Here is a 17,675-nt window from a genome sequence, read left to right as displayed (position 1 = left end):
TGCAAGTTATTACACGAAATATATCACGTTGCATGGAGAAATTACAGGTCAAAGTTTTGGCCCTGGGAACAGCATCCCTTTAAAACAATCGCTAACTTCTGTTCCCTGATTTTGCAAATAAATACGTTGCATAAGATTTTTCTTTTGTAAGTTTACCTCTGGACTAGCAGCAGAGGTAAGAGAAAGGAAAGAGACACTTGTTGAAATGTAACCATAACCTTTACTGGAATTTAAAGCATGTTGGTCACCATTACTGGAATTCCAGGGCCATAAAGTCGCTGTCTCTTTTCTTCTACTTTATTTTGCAAAATGTGATAAATGTTGGTAAATATAGACTGTGATAAGTATGATGACAAGAGAAGCGTTATGTATGTAGAGCTATTTTAAGTTATTACAGAACATTTTCTATTTATAAATGATATAAGCAGAAAGAAATGATTTCTAGATAAACAAGACTTACGTACATGTTTTGAAGCGTTAGAACATTGCAGACACACTTAGACATCACATTTTTTTTTAGAGCAAAATAACAGAGTAATTTTTCACATACCTTTGGAGCCTTTCATAGCCCATTCAGAGCTGAATTAGTAACTAGAAATCTTGTTTATTTTAAGGTGATATTTAAGGTCATTTGAGATGTATAGTACTTCAGTATTTTGAGTATCCAAAAAAAAAAGCATTTAGGAAATCTCTTTTGAGATGTCTTTTCAATAAGTGTAACTTTTGCTTTTAAACAAAAGGAACCAAGAAAGCCTAAATTTGCCTAAACTGCAATGATCACCTCAAATGATCCATTTATACTATGTGAGTTAATTCCCTAAATCTCATAATGGCCAAAGGGGGAAGGGATGGTGCTGGAATATTGGCAGGTTCATTTTGATTCACCAGGAGGGAGCAAATCCTGTAAATAATGCAGATGTCTAAAATCCTGGCTCAAAGTCCTTGGATTTCCTGTTTAATAGGGGCCCCGTTAGAATGTAACCTATTCCCTTCTTCCTGGAACCGTCGAGAGTCCCAGCTTCTCAATAGTCAAAATGCAGATGATTGATAATCACATTTCTTTCAAACATAAATAGCTGGATTGTAGCTAGGCACACACAGCAGGCTGAGCACGCCCACCTGATAGCATAGAAAGAGCTTGTTTACATTTTTTTACGTTTGTCTTTAAAACCTTCTGTAAATATCCCCCCTTCACACACACACAAACACACTCACACACTCACACTCACACACACGCACACACACACACACACGGCTCTATATCCCGGTAGTGAACTTGTGGAATGTAACAGCCAGCGGCTTTGGGTCTCAATCAGAGACTTAATCTTCTACTAAGCTTCAAGAATATTGAAGATGTACACAATGGAAAGGTCATATACAAGTAGTTGTTAACATTTTAAGAGTTAGGAAGTTCATCCCAGAGTAGGGAGAAGAAAATTTCAGATTTCCGGAATGAAAACAGAAAGCGTGGAGACTGTACGGTAGCTAAACTCTGAGTGTCTTTTAAAATGAAAGGCACTCCCATTTCACATGTCCATAATACCGAATTTATTTTAAGGGTTAAAACAAAATTTCCAACTTTCATCTCCCTGTGGGGAAGATTTTGGTTTGCCAGAGGGGGCTAGCTTAGCCCACTGCAAGTGACTATATCCCTTTAATAGGGTAATTGCTAACTCGTCCCGACTTGTTTTCAAACGATTGTTATGGAGCACTCAGTTTCCACTAATTGCAAAATTGCTGCTTAATTGAAGGACTCTCAGCCGTCTAGTGCAGCCATTCAGCCACTGGCAGGCTCTGTGATCTCAAGCTGTGAACTGCATTTTAAAGAGGCGTGGAGGAGAGAATTCGGGGGAATTCTAGGTTTAACTGCTGCCTGTTGTTCAGTGGAGGAAGAAATCATTTGAACCACAATCACATTCAGTTGCGTTGTGATAAATTTTCTTTATTAGGGTGAATAACTTGCCCAGATGGGCTTCAAAAGTGAATGAGCAACTTGCTGGTTACACTCTGCAGCCATTCACTTTGTTTCGTATGGAGTAATATTAAGCCATCAATGAGGTTGGCAAATGCAATCCGTATGTCATTTGTATGTGAGATTTAACCCTAGGGAAAGAGGACGGCTTTGTTGTTTTTAAGCTTAGGCATGTGTGTCCTCAGAGTCCCCTTAAACTTCTCCTTAAGGCATAGAAAGAATTGTTTAATCCTAATAATTTTATACTTAAATGTATCTCTGGCTTTCCAGAATACTTATAGTACTACTGCCTTAGAAAAGTCATGGACCCAATTATTAAATATATGGAATCATTGTTGATGACAGATACAATTCAATGGAGCTCACTAATATGTTGACTTAAAAAAATATGGGGAGGTGAGGGAGTGGTAAATGAGTATGTTCTCTTAAGTGGAACAGGAAAGTATTCTTATTTCTGTAGAAAAACGTGAGTATCTGGTCAGATAAGATGTGTGAAAGCTTTCAGGTAAATGGAAGTACTCAAATTCAAGTGCAAACTCTGAGACACCTATGCTTTTGGTGAAACAAATCTAACCAAATACTACTGGATGCTAAGAAGTGGCTCATTGCCCAGCTGTCTCATTTATACCCTGCCTAAAGTTTGGGGGTGGGTTCCATTAGATGAAGTGGGGGGCTGGGTGGGGGGCAGGAGAGTGACTGGGGCAAGCAGAGTAAATTTACAGGCTTCACTGACAGTCATAATAAAGTAAAAGTTTATTTCCAGAGAGCCCAGAGAGTAACAAATGTTATACAGTTTTCCCCAAAGGTTCACTTGAAAGAACTTTTCATTGGTTGTCGTGGAAGTAATGTCCTGATTTTGAAAACTTGCAGAACCTAGTAGCTCTTAACGGCGCTTTCATCTTGGTTCCTTTGGTCTGACTCAAGCTTTATGACGACCTTCTGTGTTTTTGACGTGCCTCTGCATTTGGGGAGGCAGGAAGGCAGGCAAAGGACGAGTCCTTAGCTCTAAGACAGGATAACTAGGAAATGCAGACTTAAATGACTAAAAAAAAATCACTTAACTTCAAATCAAAATAAAACTAGAAGGCAACCTGTCATTTAATTACAACTAGCATGTGTGAAATCAAATTTATATGATGGAAATTCAAACAAAATAAATGGGCAGTTTCCAGTACTTTAAGCAGCTCATCAAAAGTTGAAGTAACAGTGCCACCTAGGGAACAGGTCACCAGCTTTACCAGCCAAAGGACTTATTTGCCTTATGAGCCGTTTTCCCAAGGCTCCAGTTACTAGGATTTTCTTGCCACCCTATTCAGATCTGGTGAGTGTGCGTGTTGAGGGTAGAGAGGGGGGTTTAGGGTGCATTTGGGATGGTAGATGAGATTTTAAAACAGCCAGATCCACAACTCAATACATACGCTGAGACCTTTCAGCGTTTAATATAGTAGCCGAATATAGAATAGTCTGCCAGGAATAAGGGCCGGCCTCCTTTTTAAGGTTTATTATTTTCAAGGATATGCGCTAAGCCTTGAGTACAAAGGTTCTGATTTTATTTTCTTGCTACAGGCAATTCATTGCACTTTCTCAGATATAATAACACCAAATAAATTGAGTAGAGAGACCTTAAGAATGTCTTTGATCTGTGATCTAATTTTAACTTTAATGATTTGAGAAGACTTATAAAGGGTCATATATGTCGCAAGACTTGAAACACCAAAAAAGTAAGGGGGAAAAAGGACAAGGCAAAGGAAATTGTAAGAATGAACCTCAACCTCGGAATAGGTAAAGATACACATCTGGGCCAGCACCAAAAAGTGGTAATGGAACCAGGAACCATTAGTTACAAGTTAGCTTAGAATTCTGTGACAACAAAAATCTGTATTTAATTCATTTTTTGTGCTCCCGCAATAGCATCTAGACCAGCACTGGGTAGCAGAGGGAGCACTCTGAGAAATATTGTTGAATGAACAGATAGATGGATTAATCATTGCTTCAGATTCCTACTAGCCATCTAGACAATGAAGAAACTTTATGGAAAAACATCTATCTGTTTTACTGGTAGAGAGGCAGAAATTGGAGGAAACAAATGTAATAATACTTTGTTTTTTCTAGTACCGATTATAAATGTCCTTTAGTTGGCTTAGTTCTAAAATTTCTTGTGCACAATTTGGTTCACTCACAGAATTATCATGTTTTGGAACATATGAAATGTTAAAGTTGGTTTAGACAGTAGCAACTATGAACTTACTGGTGGATTTTTGTTGAAGTGTTTTCAAATTTTTGGATACTGGTTACTGTGCTTCAGGGAATGGAAAACAGTATATGTTAAGTTTGTGCCAATTTCTGGTGAGCAGATAAACAAAGAAAGTCATTATATTGTCTGTACTTTGTGTCATTCATAGAAGCAATCATATGCAGAAAACTATTTTTCAGGAAAAAATACTGAAAAAAAGATTTATATATATAATACACACACACGCACACGCACACGGGTGGTGAGGGGGAGAAGAAGAGAGAAAGAAGGAAACTCATTGAGGAAAATCTCTGCCGTGCGGGAGGTGTCTCCCTGTCCTGGTTTCGGAGCTGCTGCCATCAGCATTTGCCGCATTTTCCGATGCTTGCTTTCTGCCTTCATGTGCTTTTGAAAACTGAAACCAGCCCAAATTGAAACAAGTTTCTCTATCTTTTCACATGTTCATTTATTTCTTGAATGATGAGGAGTGTTTTTAAACACACATAAATTTCTGTACCTCATGTAGAATCTGAAGGCCGAGAAATTTGCTTCACGCTGTTGGGAGAGACGCTTGGCCGGCATCCCAGGCCACATTCCCAGACCCAGCTGTCAAAGGTGTTCTCTCTTATGCAACGTGGGGAAAGCGCGTCCAGCAGTAACGTGTTGGCTGATAATGCATCTGAAGGCACAGACGATATGCTTATCATATTGAAACATAAAGCCAGCAGACGTTCTGTTGAATGATAGAATCTGGATCATTTACATTTACTTAAATGTAAAATACTATGCTTAGGTTAAAAATCAATTGTATAACTGTAGGATAGAATAGGGAGCTGGGACAAGGTTTTGAGGGGTGACTTACCAGATTGCAGAGAGGAAACCTAGATGGTTTAAGTTACTGCGGGTTCAGTGGGAGCCAGTGTTGTGACCTGGGGCAGTTAGAAGCATGGTACTCAATGGGGAAGCTCATCGTTCTCCGCTTGCTAAATAGACTGTATATAGAATAGTACCTTCAGTTCAAGAAAGTGAAATAAGCTGCTTTTGGTCCCTCAGTGACAAATTGATGTGTACTGAGATCACTGTGACCAGGATGCGCAGGGACTCTGACCACTGCTTGCAAGCGATGTTGGAGGGACTTGGCATGAGTGGCTCAGGGACAAGCAGACTGAGCCTGGAATGGCAACTAGATTTTGTCTCTCTTAGGAGCTCTAATCACGGGATGGCAGCTACCTGGAATGCTAGGTTAAGAATTCTGAAGCTGCCCAGGCTCAATGAGAAAGAATGTTCTCACTGATGGTTGATGCCCGCCGTGGCTGGGGGCTTGGCGTGGCAGCCTGTGTGATACGTTTTTGATGTCCTTATTGAGAGGACTGTCTCCATAAATGTGAAGAACTGGCATATGGAGAACGGAGTAGGTTTACTTTCTTTTGCCCCAGAGAGCAGATCTAGGACCAGTGACGTAAATTTAGGTACTGTACATAGTATCTAGGAGAACTTCTGTTCCATTTAATTAAGCAAATATTGAATGCTTACTGTATACAAAGCAGTTTATTAGGGGCATTTATCATCTAACAAAGGAAAAAAAGAGGCTGCTTTGAAATATGGTCAGTTTCCTATTATAGGCGTTTAAGCAGAGGCTGAAACTATCTTAGAAAGAATGAGTGCTAACGTGGGAGGCTGAAGGTAGGTAGACTCTGATGTACCTTTGTATTCCTGACTTTTTCAAATACATTGACCAGATCAATATGTGATATTGATGCACTCCTTAGTTTTAGTCACAAACATTTCTAATGATGACAATCTTGTATCTCTGTCTTTGAACCCTCTACCTGACCCTGTGCAGTGTCATGAGTTCAGGATCAGAAATCCTGCCCATTTCTTTGCAAAGTGCTGCCCTTTGACTTTTTCTATACTTACTTATGGATTCTCAAAAGTGCTTATTTTTCCTTTGGATCAGACTGAGTGGAATGTTTAAAAAATAGTCCCGATCAGATTCAGATGCCCAGATTGCTTAAGAAATTAACGTTTGACATTAGATTTTTTAGGAGGTTCAGCAGCTAAACTAAAAAAACTTCTCAACCTTCACCTTCCCCTTCTAGCAACCATGAAATCTTCAGATATTCCAGTTTTCCAAAGTCTCTCTTTTTAAATGTAAACTGTCAAAGAAGTTGACCCCTGCCCCAACCCCATCAGGCTTCAACATGGACAGAGTTACTTTTTTCTAACTTATTTTGCTCTTCTGTAGAATACTTGGAGGTTAACGAATGTGGAGCTGTCATTAAAATGCAAGTTTAGACCAGAGGATGCACAGCCCACTCCAAGTACTCATGCATATTCATTCCTTATGATCTCTCCTGCTGCTTTCAAGTACTGTATTGTCAGTCAGCAGAGCAAACAGTTTACTATTTACATCCCCTTTAGGACATCACATATTTGATGGTTTATGTTGCCGCATGCATGTTTTCTCCTCAAAGCTTTCCTTTAAAAAAAGTAAACGTTATACACAGGGAATGATTCTTTTATTCATTAATTCACCAAGCATTAATCGAGTGCTTGGTAGATGCCAGGCACTGGGCTAGCTGAGGTTTCTTCTCCCCTCCGGGTCCATCCATCTTCAGGAGCTACTTGATAAGGAACTCTATTGATCCTCCCATACAAGGCTTCCATGACCTCTTCATGTACTCGCTTCTAAAGAGACCTGATCTAAAAAAAAAGGAATGTGTTGAACAAATATTCGGAGCTACTTCAAAGAGCTTCCTGCCCACACGGTACTTTCGGTTATGGACTCTAACGTTTTGGAAGAACTTAATTCCTTTTCAAGAGATTGATCTTTTTTGTCCCCCTGAACTTCAGGTATCATTTTGTGTTCACATTAATACAACAAAAATGCTTGTTAGACGTTGTCTTAAGTATTTTGCTATTTGAGGCTGTTTCCTGAGGAACTCTTGTAGTGATGCCAATAGAAGCCACAGTAGAGGAACAACTTCTGGACCAAAGATGCTGTTCGTTTCCACTGACTTTATGATGGATTTTTCCCTCACATAAAAGGACGTGTTTAGGCCTCTTAGCATTCAGGAATGTGTCTTTCATTTGACAGTGTTTATAAATCCGCTGTGTTTTTACCCTAAAGCAACTTAAATTGTGAGAATGCTTCCATTTACCAAAAGCTGGTTTTGCTCAGTAAGGAAAAGGAGAGGGAATAATCAGTTTAGTGAATGCTATCTTGCCTTTAAACATTGGCCAATAGCATGTTTAAATTTAGTAATGTATTTCTTTAGAGTTTACTAAAACTCCTTTTCTGTCCATTGGGCCTCCTTTCACTGTGAAGTCAAGAGGTGTTTCTGCTCAAGTATGCGATAGAAGTAAGAATCTGCATGTGGCATTCGCGGATCGTGTAAATATGTCAATAGAACCAGAGCACAGTTTGGCACGGTCAACTCAAGAAATGTTCAACCTCCAGATACACAGCAAGAACCTCCTGACACACAAGGAAATCTTCACATAGTTCTTTTGTGAATCAAAAAAATCACAGGACCAGGAAGTGGTACTAGGTCCCGTGTTCCTTCTGGTACCAAATCTATAGCCATGTTCCTGGCCTTATCTTTCACTCCTGAGCGGGGCAGTCAGAATAAGCGGTAAATAAATAGTGCCAGAGACCACTCCATTCTTCGTTCTTTGAGACAAAATCGGAGGGAGAGACACATGTCCACTAACCTTCAAATTCGTCGTATAAATGTAAATAAGTAAATTGTAGGACTGGGTTTTTATTCCTTAAAAAAATTTTATGTGGAACCCCAATATGTGAAACAAAAATTAGCAATGCTATTCTAGTTGACCACAGATGGGAGCGATGGTGTCCAGGCCCCTTGACACTCTGCAAACCCAGTTGGAAGACTGCTTCTCTAGATCAAAAGTCAACAAGCAGAAACCCCAAAATCCTAAACCTTCCTTCCTTCCTCATGAAAATCGCAGGCCTCCTGCCCACTCTTGGGGCCATTCTCTGGCATTGAGAGTTGTGTTCACCCCCATGTTCAGAGTATTCACAGATGGTAACCTGATAAAGCAGATACTTCTATGTAAAATTTTTCCCATTGCATATTTTTTAGAAATAATCATAAATGTATAATGGTTGAGAAGCAATGCAGGATGATCTTATCTTAAATATTTTATTAATGATTAAAATGTATCATCATTAATACAATTTATTTTAAAATGCTTTTCCTAAAATCCTAGTGTATTTTTCTGGTTTTCACATTCCTGACAATGACTTTCTTAAAACTTGAAAGTGACTGTTATTCCAGAGCCTCTGATTGTTCTTCAGAGTCATTCTCATGTAAACATCTAGGGGAACGCTCACCATCGCAGTTCCAAGCAATGTCAGGTTATAAAGACTTGCCCTCATGCAGCACCCGATAGGCATTGCTACTAGAACCAAGCCAATTGGTTTATCATCCCTAACCTTCCTACAGAACTTTACTGGCTAAAGTCATGTAGACAAGATTGCATATTTCAATAATAATCTTGTCCAAAGGCATATTGTTCCAAACATTCAAAAATTCATCCGCATGTCTCACCCCATTTGATCCTACAAATAACCCTTTGAAAACAGTTGGGCAGACATTATTCCTATATAACAGATGAGGAAACTGAAGCTCAGAGTAGCTAGATAACTTGATCTGAGATGCACAGCTCTAGAACCAGAGCAAGGATTACAGGCCACTGACTCCTCCTAACCCAGTCGTCTTACCATCACTCTGGCTGTCTACAACCATGACCTGCAGTATTCAAGTAAGAAACCATGTTTCACCCTTGACGTATTAGCGTGAGGGCCTAGCACAGGTGTGGGGCAATAGCATCCCCCTGGCCTGGAGTCCACTCTCTCTCTAGAGTGGGGACTGGTGACCTTCTGTGTACCAAGGAAGAAAGTGATGATTGGAAGATAAAAAACGTTTATTCTAAGCAGTTTTTAATTTAGTTTTCTTTTTTTTTTTTAAAGAATTCTTGAGAAGAGGGAAAATGAACATGATTTTTGATGCCTTATTCCTTGAGCTTCTTAGCTATAATTTTGCTTAAAGCTGAGGGTCCTCGTAAGTGAACTTTTGGAGAACACAGCATAGACTACTGTTTCCCAAACATGGCGATCATCAGAATTACCTTTGAAATTTAAAAAAAAATACAGGTATCGGGTCCTAGTCCCTGAGATTCATAGATTTGAGACATATGTTTAGAAACTTCTACAGGTGGTTCAGATGTGCAGGAAAGTTTAAGAATTGCTGAACTAGAAGCCAAATAAATTGAAAATCCTGTGATTTAGAGAGATTTCTCATTTACTTTATTGTGCAAGTACTTGCACTGAGCTTGGTTAGAGGGGATTTACAGCCTGTAAATAATCAGAAATTCAGAGGCTTTGCGTCGGGAGGCCTGCTGAAGATACTCTTCTGACCCGAGAGCTATTTCCTAATCAGGAACTTCCATGTGAGAGCAAAGGCCTGGGACAGCATCCCAGGTCATCACTCACTAGGTCTGTGACCTCGTACAAGTTACTTCAGATCTCTGTGCCTCAGCCTCTTCCCAGGGGAGTGCTGGGGATTAAATGTGTTACTACAAGTAACATGCTTAGAACAGGGCTTGGCATAGGAAATGCAGAATGAGTTTGAGCCACTGCTGTTATTTGGCACTTTCCAGTCCCAAAAGAACACCTTTTACAACTTATTATCAAGACAATTAAAAACTTTATCAGCATGCTTCATGCCTAAATTTGTGTCAGTTTGTGCCAAAGTGGACTAGACCAAAACTGTTTTGTTATAATCCTTGCAGTCTAATTTGTTTACTCATGGTTCTCTCCTCCTTTCATCCATCTAAATCCTGCTCGCTCTTTAAGACCCAGCTCTAATTCTGCTTCCTCTGGAAAGACTCCTGCCCAGGATAACCTCACTCCGTCTGACTTCCAAAGTCGTCTGTGGTCTGCACCTCACAACTTAGTTACATAAGCAATTGTGCAACCATTAAATCATTATCAGGTGTCTTCTCTGTGTCAGCTTCTATGCTAGGAGCTGTGGATATGATGTTCTAGTCTAGATGAATATTCTAGAATATCTCACTCAGGATAGTCTTTTGACTTTAAGGAAACGTTTCCTAAATAGAAACTTCATGAGGTAGCCCAGGCCTGGTACCTGCATTCCTGGGTTTGATGATCAAGTTTAATTCCAGGCCCACTGCTTACTGGATCTGTGATCTTGGGCAGGTTACTTAAATTCTCTGTGCCTAGAATAATGTTGAGGGAAATCCTTTTCCCCTATGCTGTGTTTCCATGAGGGGACTTGCTTCCTAAGAGGGAACACTATCAGAGGAGCATTCTGGGCCCTTCTCTTGTCCCCATTACTGGCTCTTTTCCATGAGATGAGAAGTGATTAGTCTGATTGCTGGGACCCACTAGATCTGTCATCTACTGGACTATACAGCACGTAAACCAAAGCAACAGACCACTGTGCTGAAGTCGAGCCCACTTCTTTCTTGCTCTGTGGACCACCGCACCCAAATTTGTAGGTTCTTGGCATTCTAGCCCTTATGCAATAAGCAATAAATCCAGGGCTGGCTTCTTGCAGGACCTGCCAAGACCTCTGTCCCCTCGGTTCCCATTTTTCTGCCTCCCTTTGTGTGGGTCCCAGGGCTTTGGTTCGAGATAGTAGGAAAGAGGCCCCACTGTGTTTCCAACACAGCTTGGCTGACATGAGGCTGACTCTGTATTATGATTCCCAGTTGGCAACTTGTTTCTATTCTGTTCTCAATTCAGAATCCCTAGAGGAATAAATGATAATTTTTTCAAAGTTGAATAAGATATGGTCCTTGTCCCAAAGAAGCTGTCTTATATGTTAGCTTTTCCCCAAATATGAACTGGTTATAAGTTAGCTTTTCTTCTCCCATGCATTTTAGTCTTAATTCTACAATTAAAATTATAAACCCTTTGGAAGCAAAAATTATGTCTCCTACATTTTCTTAGTCCCCATTGCACATAGCCAACTGATGGGCACATACATAGTAGTGGCACCATAGGTACTTGCTAAATAATTCAACGTGTCCTTCCCTCATGGAAAAGATAACATTTCAGTGTTGTTGTGATCAGCTAGGAAAGCACTCTAGATGGGAAATCAGTTCTAGATAAGTATCCGTCAGTGAGTCTTTCAGTTTCCAGCTTATATGCCCCAGAAACTCACCAGCATTGAAGTCTTCATGGGTGCTTCATCTTGCTTTATGGCTTGTAGGTGCTGAGAGGTTAGCAGATTAGATAATATAATCTTTTCCTTTACAAAATATGATCTATATTGAGCAAAAACCTGGGCCAACAGCCCCCTGTCCTCTGTCACCTTCCCCCACTTTTCTCCCCCTCCTTTGAGGCTGCCCCTGTGCATATGTCAATTACAACATGTACTACATTGAACTATGGTTGTCAGTTTATGTGTCTAACCTGTTCCCCACCTCCCTCTAACAGTGAAGTCCCAAACACCATTCGTTTTGGTGTCCCCGGTGTCTGTGCTCAGAGAATGTCTGTTAAATGAACAAAACTAAAAAAATAAATTTTAGGAGAAGGCTGAGTCACAGTCCTCCTGAGCTGTAAGTGTGATTACAAGTTGACATCCAAGTGAAAGGTTTTCAGAGAGAACCCAACCACAGAGGGATGGGTGACCTTCGTAGCTCTAAAAGGAGAAGAGACAGAAATGAGCTTTAAAAACATCTGTGGGGTTTTTCCTCATGGAATAAACATGGTCTGCAACTGAGTTTTCTTCACATGAGGGAATGACAGAAACACAGCTGGTTATGACCTTCAGCTTCAACCAAGTGGCCAGAGCTCTGCTGATGAAACATGAGTTGTCTCTCTGACCCTGACGTACTCTTGGAGGTGTCAGCTCATTGTCCTCGCGTCCTGTAAACACTTTTGTAACAATTGTTTGTGCACTTGTGAACCTCTCACTAAGTGATTTACCATATCAAGTTGACCCTATGGGGCAACGTTGAAACACTTCCCTTGAAAGCGACTGAGAGTTAGCTGGGAGTGCGCCACCTCCGTAGGTGTCTGGCTTTCTTGTTATATTTCAAAATCAGTGACAATTTAAACTCAGGATTCAGTCACTTGAAGAATCCATTAAGAGTTACCACATTAATTATTCCTGCTTTACATGAAGCAGCCTTGAAAATGATTTTCCTAAAGTGAAGTACATCTAAACTTGGTAAGTTCTTAATACCCAGTGTTGAATAAATAAATGAATCATTAAAATATAACACATTCGTATGCTTAGTTGGAGGTAGTTTAAGCCTCTTAGGCAAGAGGAGACTCTGACTTGAAATAATGTAGGCTAGTAAGCCTTCTCAAGAAATTTCTGTAAGGAAACATGGTCTGCTGTGAAACATGAAGCTGGAGGAGAGAGGATGTTGTATTCGATCCAAAGTGGCCTTGGAGCTTCTCAACATGGCCTAAAGTCAAGGTCCATCATTTCCTCAACAGATGGTCTTAGAATTCATCACACCCTTTAGATTACTTGGACCCAGCTGGACCAGGCACCTGGCGCAAGGACCTTCCTTCGTCTATGTAGAAAGGTGTCCTTTGCTTTCTTTTTCTGAGTTCCATACACTCTTCTGATTTCCTAACCAGGCATCTGGATGGCAGTACCAAGTTAGGGCACCTCCAGTGAACTTCCTCCTGTGATTATTTCATGCATCTTGGAAGGCTTCACTTCCGGAAGGTGGGGAAAGCAACCTTGGATTTTCATGAGTAGTTTAACATTGTGGTGCAGCTTGACCATCCATTAATGGAAGATCTGCCTTCCAGATGACGTACATATGGAGATGAGAATTTTTTTCCTTTTTGCTTTTTAGAGTGGTTTCTCATTCAGTTTCTAAATTTGTGGTAAAAGGTCTTCTAGGGAGCATTTTCAGAAATGTTTGAAGTTTGCATCTAATTTTGGAAGAAAGTTGGGAGGCCCACCCGTGTGTGATGGGCACATGTCTCCCACACCTATGCTGATCACAGGGAATGAGGGCCATCCTTCTGGATCATTCTTCGACATTGATCTTGCCTTTGTATTCAGGTCTATATCCTTAAAGTTTGCTCCCAGAGATGTCTCCCTAATTTTCCTGTTAGGTTTATGGAATTTGCAGGATGTTCAATGGCAGACAACCAAATATGGAGTCATTTAACCCCGTGTCTTCCTCTTCAAGTCTCTGTCAGCCTGCTCTGTTCACATCTAGATTCCATCTGTTGGAAGTTTTCTCTTCCCCCACCTTCTCAGGTCTCAGAGACTTTGGAGATGGCTCTCGTTGTCCCCCTGTGCTTGGCCATGGGCTCCCCTCAGGCTGATGTGGTGCTCGTATCAGTTGTCTACAAAGTTGCCTTTTCCATATGGTGAGGACAGCATGATGCCGTGAGTCAGGAAGGGCAAGAACTGGTCCTCCTCATCTCACAGAGCAGGGTCCTTGGATTGGTTTACCCATGAAGGTTCACCCATGAATGCGCACAATTTGTTGGTAACAAATGGCTGATTATCCACATTTCATAGGTCTACTTAATAGCCAATGGGAAAGGCAGGAATGGGTCTTCAGCCCCCAGCTCAGGTACTGTCCTCTGTACCCAACTCTCCTGCCTAGTGCTGGTTTCTTCCAGGGAAACTGAGATGGCCACCACCAGACTTCTTGATTGTAGTCACTACCAGGATGCAAGCAAAGGCACTGGGGTACATCTCTTGAGTGTCTATTGCGTCAGAGCAGTGTGGGAGACTCTGGTGCCAAAGTGAAGCCACTAGGCTAAACATTTTTTTTAAGTTGGTTATTTTTCATTTAATTTTTTGATAATTTATTTACATAATTTAAAAATCAAGCTGGTATCAGCTATCCCACTACTGGGTGTCTATCCAAAGAGCTTGAAGTCAGTAATTCCAAAAGTCCCATGCACCCCAATGTTCATTGCAGCATTATTTACAATAGCCAAGACATGGAAGCAAACTAAGGGCCCATCAACAGATGATTGGATAAAGAAGATGTGGTATATATACACAATGGAATACTACTCAGCCATAAAAAAGAACAAAATCATCCCATTTGCAACAACATGGATGGACCTTAAGGGAATTATGTTAAGTGAAATAAGCCAGATAGAGACGGACAATCTCTGTATGACTCCACTCATATGAGGAATTTAAACATGTAGACAAAGAGAACAGATTAGTGGCTACCAGGGGAAAGGTGGGGTGGGAGGTGGGCACAAAGGGTGAAGGGGTGCACCTATAACACAACTGACAGACAATAATGCACAACTGAAATTTCACAAGATTGTAACCTATCATTAGCTCAATTAAAAAAAAATCAAGCTGGTATCAAAAAGTCTACATTGAGAAGTCTTTCCCTACCCAACACGTACTGTCTAGAGGTGATCACTTATATTAGTCTCATGTGAATCTTCTAAAGTGTGTTCTATGGAAATACAAGTAAATATGAATGTGTCTTGTTATATCCCCCCATTTTTAAAACAAAAGGTCATGTGTGGTACATATACTGTTCTGCGCTTTGCTTTTATACTCACCGAGGTCTTTCAGAGAGCTTTCCATTGCAGTATATGGGGAGCTGACTTGTTCCTCACAGTTGTGTGGATTCCATTGTAAGTATCTACTATAGTTTGTCTACTTTCCTGGAGCTGGAAATGGGGCTACTGCTAGTGTTTTTGCTCTTCTATGTCTTGTTGCGGTTAATAAATTTGTATATACATCATTTTGTACACGTGCACCTACCTGTATCCATACGTTTCTTCTCAGAGGCAGAAGTGCTGGATCAGCAGGGAAACTCATTTATAACTTCCAAAGGTATTGCCCAATTGTCCTGCAAAGGGCTTGAAGCGTTTGGACTCCCACCCCCTGTGTACGAGACGCCTGTTTCTCTACTTCTCACCAACAGAGTGCGTGTCAGTCTGAGAGAGGAGGAATGGGAGGTGAGCTTCTAAGTGAAGTCTCTCTCAGGTTCTAACTGTGCCCCTAGTTTGTAGTGGGAATACCACACACTCCCCAGAGCTGGGGCATGCGCCAGTTCCAGTGGAAAGCATGCCCTGCCGTGGCCATGACCTTATGCCAGCTCTGGTGACACACATGCAATGGACCCACGTTGCACTTGCAGAATTTCCTGCAGTCGAAAGTTGAGCATGCATTGGTTATTCACCTAACTGGTAGCGCAAGATCTATAGAGCACAACAGAGTTTATTGGAACAGAAAAGGAAATTGTTCCACCGCAGCACACTGTGCACCAGAAGTTAGCACTTGTTTCTCAGCTGTTAACCTTATTTCTAGGGACTGAGTTGGAGAGATGTACCCTAAGTCACAGAGGAAGTCTTGCTAAACCTGGAACCTTCATACCCAAGGGGATGCTCCTTTGAGGAATGATTTTGCACTTCCCCCAAGATTCGTAATGAAATGCTTAGTACTTTATAGGATAGATTAAAACTGCTGCGGCACAGTGTCGGCGTTGAACTCTGACGCAGTATTGCAGGCTTCTCCCCTGAAGTTGCCAGGCCGTCCCCTGTGTTAGACGGACAGGACACCCAGTGAAAACACGTCAGCGGCAGCCTCGAGAACATCTCCACACTTTGAAAAGCATACATTCCAGGTCGTCCTCACGTCACTTCTTACCATTCCCATTGGAAGGATCGATTCTCAGTCTTATTTTTCTCTGAGGACAGTATGCTTTGTTCAGAAAAAATTTCCTTTAGTTCCACTGCATAGAAAAGTGTGGTAAATGGAGCCTGGTGGAATGGTTCTTCAATCCAGATGGACATTGTTCTTTTTCATGGAATTTTTGCCAGGGCCACTTTAAGAGGGAAAGCCACTCCTCTTCCCCTATAGGGACGGGCTGCTGTGATGACTGTGTCGGGCCTACACAGGAAATAATTCCTGGGCCGAAGGGTGGACTGCCAGAAGCTAGCTCACACACCGCTGATAAATGCACGTTTTCTTTTGTTAATACCTGTGAAGACTTTCACAACAGGCCTTTCCAGTTTTGTTCTCAGGCTCCTTGCAGCTCCTCCTCTGGAAGTCTGCTCTCTTCCAAGGGCTGACGATGGCCGGAAGCAAGGTGTTCTGTCTTCTGTGCCATCCTCATCCAAGCTGCCACACACTCTCAGGTGTCTGTTCTGCATCAACTCAGTGTGGCTGTGGGCTCCATTTGGCCTGCCGTTCAGGCCAAGGGCCTCTGGGTACCAGTTTGGTGTCAAAGAACCCACATGAGATCTCTACTCTGTCACCCTTGTTCCTGTGGCTGTTTTGACTTGATTGCTCCTGTTGGCACAGTCTGAGAGTCCACTGCTCTGTCTGTGCTGGACAGTCTGTTTTGCTGTCTTTGGGGCCCTAACTAGGTGTCTGAACGACTCCCCGAGAATAAATTTGAGGTCGTCTTGCTATACCTTTTTATTGACTCACGTCTCAGTCCTCACCTCTGCTCTGGAGTGACAGGACAAATGGCATGGGTCACGGGGTGGGGGGTGGCCTAGGGTGCCTCCAGACTTTGAGGGGATTAGGTTGGGGCACTCAAAGATTTTATGTCACAAGTATTTTTTTAAAAAGGCACCTTGGTACTTGGGTCTTGACTGAAATCATGCTTACTCAAGTGGAGTCGACACAGGAACATTTGGCAGTTGTGGTTTACTGGTCTGAGAGCGCGTGGTTCTGTTCCAGTGCCTGAAGAGATCTTCTCCGGGGAAAACGTACTGACATTTCAAACCAATTACCTTCATGCCTAGTTTTGACACTGTGCCCTACTGAGTATGCATGTGTGGTTGGTACCCTGAGGGAATAATTCAGTATTGAGAAGAGGGCAGTAAGGAAGAAACTGTAGGTTTATATTCAGCCTCCGTGGAATTAGTGTGTAAACAAACCGCTTGTCAGGAATGATCATAAGGGGCTTTGCTTAAATAAATAAGAAATTGGTGCATAAGGTCTGCAGGATCTCTCCGCCAAGTAGACTTCCCTCAGAATATAAGACACCGCATCCACATCTGACCCCATTTGGAAAGAAGCCTGTGAGCCAGCCCTGGTTTAAATTCCATTTCCCCGCACGCCGGGAGTATGGTCTGGGGCAGTTTATACCGAACTTCTCCGGGCCTCTGCATTCTCAGCTGTAAACTATGGATAATTAGATTCTTTACCTTGTAGCTAATAAATGTTAGCGATTATTTTTAATCACTTTTAATACAAAGAGAAGTTTGACGTTACTTATTTACCCAGCTGCCCAGAGCATCTTCCAACAGTCCCTCCATATACACGGCAGTCCCCACCGATACTGTATCTATTCCTCGGTACTCTGTAGAAACCCAGCCCCCCTCCTGTTGCTTAGGTTAAACGTATCTGTGTTGAGCTCGCCTGTCTTCTGGAGGAATTAGTGTTGAGTGAAGAGGGATGGAAACACACAGATGTTCTCACCGTCCTGGTCCTCATGGAGCCA

At 41.7% G+C, this 17,675-nt stretch overlaps 1 protein-coding gene across 5 annotated transcripts in view; it reads left to right on the top strand.

Annotated features, from left to right (window-relative positions):
* The window catches only part of BDNF (brain derived neurotrophic factor), a 52,880-nt gene that overhangs the window by 22,953 nt on the left and 12,252 nt on the right, over window positions 1-17,675 (top strand). The gene's annotated exons all lie outside the window — the stretch shown is intronic.

The sequence above is a fragment of the Equus przewalskii genome, chromosome 6 (genome assembly GCF_037783145.1).
Source record: "Equus przewalskii isolate Varuska chromosome 6, EquPr2, whole genome shotgun sequence".
NCBI lineage: Eukaryota > Metazoa > Chordata > Mammalia > Perissodactyla > Equidae > Equus > Equus przewalskii.
This window is presented reverse-complemented; position numbering and strand designations above follow the sequence as displayed.